This window comes from Amblyomma americanum, chromosome 7 (genome assembly GCF_052857255.1).
Source record: "Amblyomma americanum isolate KBUSLIRL-KWMA chromosome 7, ASM5285725v1, whole genome shotgun sequence".
NCBI classification, from domain to species: Eukaryota; Metazoa; Arthropoda; class Arachnida; order Ixodida; family Ixodidae; genus Amblyomma; species Amblyomma americanum.
In genome coordinates this window covers 49,768,982-49,776,481 of record NC_135503.1, presented here as the reverse complement: position 1 = coordinate 49,776,481, position 7,500 = coordinate 49,768,982, and the positions used below count along the sequence as shown (strand labels likewise).

Sequence of the window (7,500 nt, the reverse complement as noted above, 5' to 3'; positions counted from 1 at the left end):
TACGACATCCTCTGCGCGCTTCGAATGACGACGATGGGATGGCGCTTCAGATACAGTCACCGGCCATCCTGTCGCAGTGGGCCAATATTAAATGTTCCCTAAATTGAGAGCTCACCTTCTCAATTCCACCTGCTTAGGGTATAACCGTATTTATATAGCGATTCTGTTTAAGTTATACATGTTTTTTTTTCGCTGTTTTTTCGCCTTCCGTCGCAGGCTCAGGAGACGACACCCATTTGCTTATTACAGAGATGTTTAGTCGTATATAGAAGGATAAAAACTGGCCAGAAAAAAAACACTGCACAAGACATAGTAGAGCGCAGGACAACGGCTGGACTAATAACTTACATTTTTGTTAAAATGCCGGCTTGCATAGTCACACATGCGCTAAAGCAACAAGAAAAAAAAAGCTAAGGATGAAAACTAAAAAAAAAGAAATGTCTTGTCCGTTAGAGTTATGCCCGGTGCACTCATACAAAATTTTTTATGCTTTTCTATCTGAAAGGCCTGAATGATTTCGTGCGCCCTCTGTGTTCTTATGCGGCATAGAATGGAAACATCTTTGAAAAGTGACATACACTTGCAGGTACGTAAGCAACAGTAAGAAATACGGAGGTTTATACCGGCTAAACATAGTAATACCAGCGAAAGCTCTGTTAAGCATGCTTACGCATGGTTTGGCTTACTAGCCCTTTAAAGCTAAGCGTCGACGGAGTCGATCCGGCGCGCGCCTCATCCATGGCGAGACCGAGCGACACCGAGCGCTAGCGAAGCAGCTGCTCTACCCACGCTAACCACGTGGTAAAGCGGCGGCGAGGCTCCGAGCGAACGCAGCTGCGGTGCCTCTCCACGGCGAGTCACGTGGCGTGACGTCACTTGCCACACCTCTGCTCTGCCGCCTCAAGGTCACACACGCTGTACCAGATGACCTTGGGAGTTGTAATGCGAAGAGTAGGGCTTTCCCTCTAAACAAGGGAAATGGCCATCTTCTCCTTCGCCAGATTTTACCCAGTGCTCGCGCATCCCTTCATTAACACACTGCCCAGCCTCACCGGTGTAAAATTACCTGCACATCGACGGAATCTCGGGAACAACTTCCATCACGCATTTCACGTCCTTGTTTTTATGTTTGTGAAGCACGGCTTCTTTTTTTTGCCCAGGGCGAAATTCGTGGGCAGAGCCTCGACATCCTTATGAAAAAGACCGCATTTACGCATTGGTTCTCGCCGATTTTATTTTCATTGCTTTGCTTTCATTGCTTTTCATTGCTTTGTCGGTGACATCTCTCCAGTTTTCTTTTTAAACAATGTCTGTTTACTAGTGGCCTGTTTTCACTAAAGTGCTAGTTGTTAGCCCAACCATTGTCCTGTGCTCTCTGTTTGGTGTAAAGTTTCTTGGCCTGTGTTTACCCTTCTGAACATGTTTGAGGAAGTAGAAAACTGTTCAGCCTTGTCATGTGATAGTCGCCGCGACACGTATTTTAGAAACAGCCGTCGCGGTGGCAGAGTGGTTATGGCGCTCAGCTGCTGACCTGAAAGACGCGGGTTTGATCCCGGCCGCGGTGGACGCATTTCTATGGAGGCGAAATGCTAGAGAACAGTGTACTGTGCGATCTCAGTGCACGTTAAAGAACCCCAGGTGGTCGAAATTCCCGGACCCCTTCACTACGGTCTCCCCCCTCATAGCCTGAGTCGCTTTGGGACGTTAAACCCCCATAAACCAAACCAAACCAAACCACGTTATAGTAGCTGTACTGATGACATCATGCATTATACCAGCCCAGATGCAAGTACAATTACAAGAACAAAAAGCTGGGCGAGCTGGTTGTTATACGTATTAAACAGCGCGAAATAGACGAGGACGTCCTCGTGTTGTGCTTGTTGTTATTGCGCTCTTTAATATGCAAAAACAAGCTCGCCTGCGCACCGGTTGTTTTTTGTTTTATTTTATATTTGCGAGCGCTTCATATCTTGCGTACAAGCATCAACGCGTATTCAAGAAGCCGTCGAAACTATTTTGTAATCGATCGCTGCTTTTATTCCAAACGAATTTAAATGGAGGAACAATACCAGCGAGAGATGGCCAACGGGAGAAGAGTGTACGCAGCATGAAGCCCTAATATCGCCATTACGGAGCTAGGCCTAAATGTAGCGCTTGTGTCCGTGTCACTGCTGACAATGCTCTGAGGTTGTTGTTGTGGTCCTCAAATGAAAAATGACGCATACCCACTGTGGCTGTTAATGCGCATTGTGCATTTCTTCTTTTTCATTTTCGCAGGTAGCCGATGCCGATGCCTCCGAGAATCCGCTTCCAAGTCATTCGACGCTATGGTTAAGTTTGCGAGCGACCTGACAGCTTCCAAGTGAGTCTTGTGCGTTCGTTTTCGTGCTGCCTTCTTTACGACTGACGCGAAGTTTAGGCTTGGCTTTATACTGCGCGTGTGAATATATCTGCAGTGGTTCCTTTTTAAGGAAGGGGTTACAAAAGACACACCTGAAAAGCATGATCCGAGAACAGATGGCGATGATGTGGTGAGATGCTGAAAGTAAAACTACCAGAAGTGAGCGTTCAAGTGTCCTCTCTGGTAATCCAGAAGGACGTTATTCTTTAATCCTTCAGGTTAAGCTTTGGATCTGACCTTTTGTCGGAGCGCACTTGCCACGAATACGATGCGAGAGGCGTCACGGCTAGATTATGTAATTTTTTGGTATGCAAAGAAGCACTCAAAAACTTTAGCAATTCGTCTGCATCCCGCTAATTATTTCTTTGCGGTTACTCTTCATCCGTCTGGACCGTCTAAAGCATTAAGTGTTCTAAATCTGCGGCCATTAGATGGAATGATAAATTGCACTTTTGGTGCCGGGACGGCCCCTAAGCGTAAGGCGGGCCCAAAGCGTCACCTCGATTAAATCGGTGGTTTGAATTGGGTGAATTTGAATGACCGACATTTCACGTTCACCGCTCTTACGAGATCACGAAGAGGAGCTCATTCAACCCGTGCGCTGTATAGTGCGCGGTAGAGGAGACGGAGAAGCCATAGTGCGTTTTTAGCCACGCGGCTTCGGGGTTCTGACGTGGCGCTTTCGCGAAACGTTCAGAGCGCCTCACCAAGACATGTCGCATTTCAGAAAATTATTTGATGCAATTCCCCACTGAACTTGATGCAATGATGGCAAGGCTGCCCCCTGTTTTCAGGGCAATTTAAATAGGACCCTGTCAAAAGTGGCATCGAAAGCAGAGAACTTTTCGGACTATGATTCATTGAGCTGCCCTAAGTGCACGGCGCCCTGTAGCTGTAGACACAGCGCATGAAGCTGTGCCTATAGCTCGGAGCGCCTAAAGCGTTGCCATTCAGCACGCTTTGAAGTTGGGAAACGCTTCCCTTCCGATATGTGTCGCTCCCTTGTGCCAATACTTGCCAGCGATTGCGTGATAAGATGGCTTCTGATAGCCCGAGAAAAATGTCTGCCCCCCAACCCACGCGCCCCTTAGACACTGCCGCCATTAGACTTTTTTCTTGCGCTTAAGATTTCAAAACTTGAGAGAGTATTTATCTGGGTGCGCATGCATGGGGCCCAATGCAATTCAACGCCTTTTATCTCTGTTCTCTTTGGTCCGGCTTTTTCACGGGAGGTTTCAATGGCTTTTTTATTTAAAATGTCACTAGACTGCAGAGGCGTTTCAGGTCATTGATTTAATACATATAAAATGAAAATCATGATGAATGACTGGACGCAAAAATCACATTTCAAAGCGCCGCTAGCGCTATTCGCGTAGTGCTGTGAGAGTGTTCTTCAAGCAACGATTTCCTTTCGTGGAAAGCCGCGAGACTTGCAGGCCGCCAGTTTTTTTTTTTGTGTGTGTGTGTGTAAAAGCGAGAAATTATAAATGAAAGGCTGCTCAAAAAAATGAGAAACAGAGAGGAGGAGGGAGAGATATCGCTTTTTCGCGCTTGGATATCATTTACACTTTCGGACCGTTACGAGCCGATCTGGCTTCATGCTTTCTGCGGGAAACACAGGAATAAAAAACAACAAAGACATGCAATAACAAAAAATATCAGACTCAGTCTGACATGATGCAAGAGCGGTGCTGTGACCCCGTATTTCTTCCCAGTGATTGGTGCTTTGTTTCTGGCCAGCTCGAGGAGATTGTTTCTTAACAGCCGCTTTTAACTTCTTTCCCGCCTTGCCGTGAGGAGTACACTCTAAACACTGGTAGGCCTATATAAGAGTAAAAAGGGAGTAATACCCCTGTCACACGGACATGTAAAGGTACTTTGAACTAATGCTTCATTACTTTAAGGACGAACGCGCGCTGCCACACGGACGCGCCAAAGGACACCTAGCTCAAAGAAGCTTCGAAACAAGGCAGCTCGAGTTCGTCCTTTGAGGCTTCAAGGGAGTACTCTCTCTCCTAGCGAGTTACAGCATAAATAAATTGAAGAAAGAAACGTTCAAGTTTCGTTTTATAAATTCACTTCATAAGATTAGTGTTGTTTTAAAATATAAGATCATTTGTTTTGTGGCAGTCTCACCACGCCATACTCTCGTTCCAGATATACGAGCGAGTTGGGCTCAGTGTGGCCAGCACTGTGATGTTATGCTCTGTATTTGGAAAATCATGTCATTATTGCAGTTAAAATTGCGTTGCTTTAACATAATACGGTTATAAAACTAATTAACTAAAAAAATGTGACATTTGTGTATTTACATGTGCAGTGAGGTTTGCAATTTAAATAACGCTTTTCGCCGATGAGGGCGCTAAAAAGTTCTTGCGAAGGTCGTTCCGCGACCGTGTAGCACGGACGAACTCCCTTGAAGTAGTGCTCCTTTGGGAGCGTAAAGGAGCATTAGTTCAATGTGCCTTTAGAGTGCCCGTGTGACAGGGGTATAAGCTTTCCTTTTAGGCACTCCCTTTCATAAAGGAAATGCAATATAAGGCAGCTTACTTTTTTTTTACGCCGTTATGTTTGAGTGTAGTGGCATATCACTAGTTCTCAAAATTAATATTAAACATAGTTCCGGCGTCAGTTTGTTTTTCTTCCATTCATTTTTCTATTCAATTTCAAGCTGTACCTTGCATCCTTTTCAAGCATAGGCAACTTTTTTTTTTGCATAGGGTGATTTATGGCTAGATATGGTAATTTTCTGCTCAGTTCACCTTCACAGCGCTAACGCACGTTACACGTACACATAATGTGGTTTAAGGATCTTGCATTATCTTTTTTGTGGTGATGGCCCGAAGATGTAGGCATTTTTTCTCCGAATTTTATGTCATTTGAAACGGTATTGGGTCCCAGTCCGCATGTTTTCAATTGGCTCTTGTGAAAAGCTGTGTGCTATTCATGTAGTTCTACATTATTAACGAAGGCCATGCCACCTTAATTAATTAGCAGAGAGGAAGATAAAAAAAATAAACTAGATGGAGAGCCCTGTTTACCACGGAAATGTATTTTTACCCCCACACCTTTGTCATCCCGTATTATTTCGCTTTGTTTATATTCTATATCAAGCGCATTTGCTGAGCACAGTTACACGCCGCAACTTTGACTCTTACAGAAATTACAGACACAAAGAGCACTTTAAACCGCCAGTATTGGGTATCCGCCTAGGCTTCTTTAATTTTACTGCTTGATAATTTTCACAAGTACAATCTTTGAAATGCATTGTCTGAACTTTTCCTGCAGCTGTTACCCGTGAATATTCATGCTGCACAAAATGTATAATCTAACAAGACTCGATTTTTCACTCCTGTAACCGTCTGTTTTCCAAAGCCTAAACAACCTACGGTAACTAGGGCAATCTCTTTCTGGTTGCAGCTTTTTCGGGATTTTTAAAGTCTGGTATAGAAGTTTATGAGATCGTTTTGTAACGAAGGAAAAACTATATACACACACATTATCAATAGCCGCTATTTTATGGACGGGTTGGTGAGTTACTTTGATTTTTGCTGTTTCTGAAACTGTACATATGGTTGTATATCTTTTTGCTGCGCGCTGCTAATCTCCGGTTGTGTTATGACTGACTTGTAGCAGCAAAAGCTGTTAAAGTTCAGCCGCATGCGTTGAGATTCGGCGTTAATAATATTAATAATAATAATAATAGGTTTTTAGAGAAAGGAAGTGGCGCAGTATCTGTCTCATATATCGTTGGACACCTGAACTGCGCCGTAAGGGAAGAGATAAAGGAGGGAGTGAAAGAAGAAAGGAATATAGAGGTGCCGTAGTGGAGGGCTCTGGAATAATTTCGACCACCGGCGGATCTTTAACGTGCACTGACATCGCACAGCACACGGGCACCTTAGCGTTTCTCCTCCATAAAAACGCAGCAGCCGCGGTCGGGTTCGAATCCGGGAACTCCGGATCAGTAGCCGAGCGCTCTAACCACTGAGCCACCGCTTCGGGTTCGGCGTTGAAGTAGCAGTAGTTGTAGGCGGCGTAATTGACCGGAAGATGTAACCACGACAACCTTTGTAAGAAGAATTGTAATGACGGCACTCATAACGTCACAGAAACGTGCAATTGCAACGCAGCGCACTGAGTCGTCGGAACGTTGTGACGTCACGTGTGAAGGCGTAGTTTCTCACCGTCCTAACTCCTTCCTCTGCCTTGACGGTCTGTCGAAACACATGCATAGACTTCGCCTTTCGGAATCGGGCATCGGTCAAACGCCCTGGAGTCATATTCTTCCACTTTTAAGACCACAGGGCTGCATTCATGACTATCGAGGAGTGGGAGAGATTATGTACTTGAAAAGCTAGTATTTCTGAAAAATTAAAAAATCGCTCTATAATTGTACATATTTTCATGTCCCTCACAAATTGTTTACCTCTATATTTCGCGAAATGAAAATACGCCAACAGCTGTCTCTGAGTCTCGCGTGACAGATTTGTAACAATGCAGTAAGTTTTTGTCGTTTTATCTCCTAGAAGTGGACGACGTTCCGTTTTCAGCTTAAAACTATGTAAACATCTCCTTCGTTCTCTCCTACAATAAGTAATTGGCCACGTACAAAGATTTGCTGTGCTTTTAAGATATAAATTCGCCGCTGCAAGCGCTGTCGTGTGTGAAACGTAGTGCAACAGGAGTAATTCCCTTCATTCTTTTATTTTTCAAGTGTGACTAAGAACGAGCTTAGTAACAAACCAAAAAGAAAGAAAAAGGGCCTCTTAGTTTAGGACATGAGAATCATATTAGACTTGTCTTTCAGTAACAAAAATAACTCTGTTACTGTCGAGCACCCTGCAAGACCTTTTCCGCAGAGCTAGACGTTTTCGCAAGAAAGCCGATTAGTAACAATCAGAGAGAAAAACAACTATACTTCGGGTGTGGGAGTCGCTGTTGAAATGTCGCAGTGCTCAAAGGCAGTCGAGGACGCCTACGATTGAAGATTAACCATCTCCGACAACTTCCCCCGTCGTGGGTATGTGCCATGTCACCAAGGAAACAACAACAACTTCACGCTCCGCGGAGCATTCCATTTATCTGGTGTTTAAAGC

At 44.6% G+C, this 7,500-nt stretch overlaps 1 protein-coding gene across 2 annotated transcripts in view; it reads left to right on the top strand.

Moving 5' to 3' along the window:
• Positions 1-7,500, top strand: part of LOC144099077 (metabotropic glutamate receptor 5-like) — a 411,956-nt gene that overhangs the window by 88,171 nt on the left and 316,285 nt on the right. For both annotated transcript variants that reach the window (XM_077632161.1, XM_077632160.1), the window contains exon 2: positions 2,278-2,362. The gene's annotated coding sequence lies outside the window, so the exon portion shown is untranslated. The remainder of the gene's footprint in view (positions 1-2,277; positions 2,363-7,500) is intronic.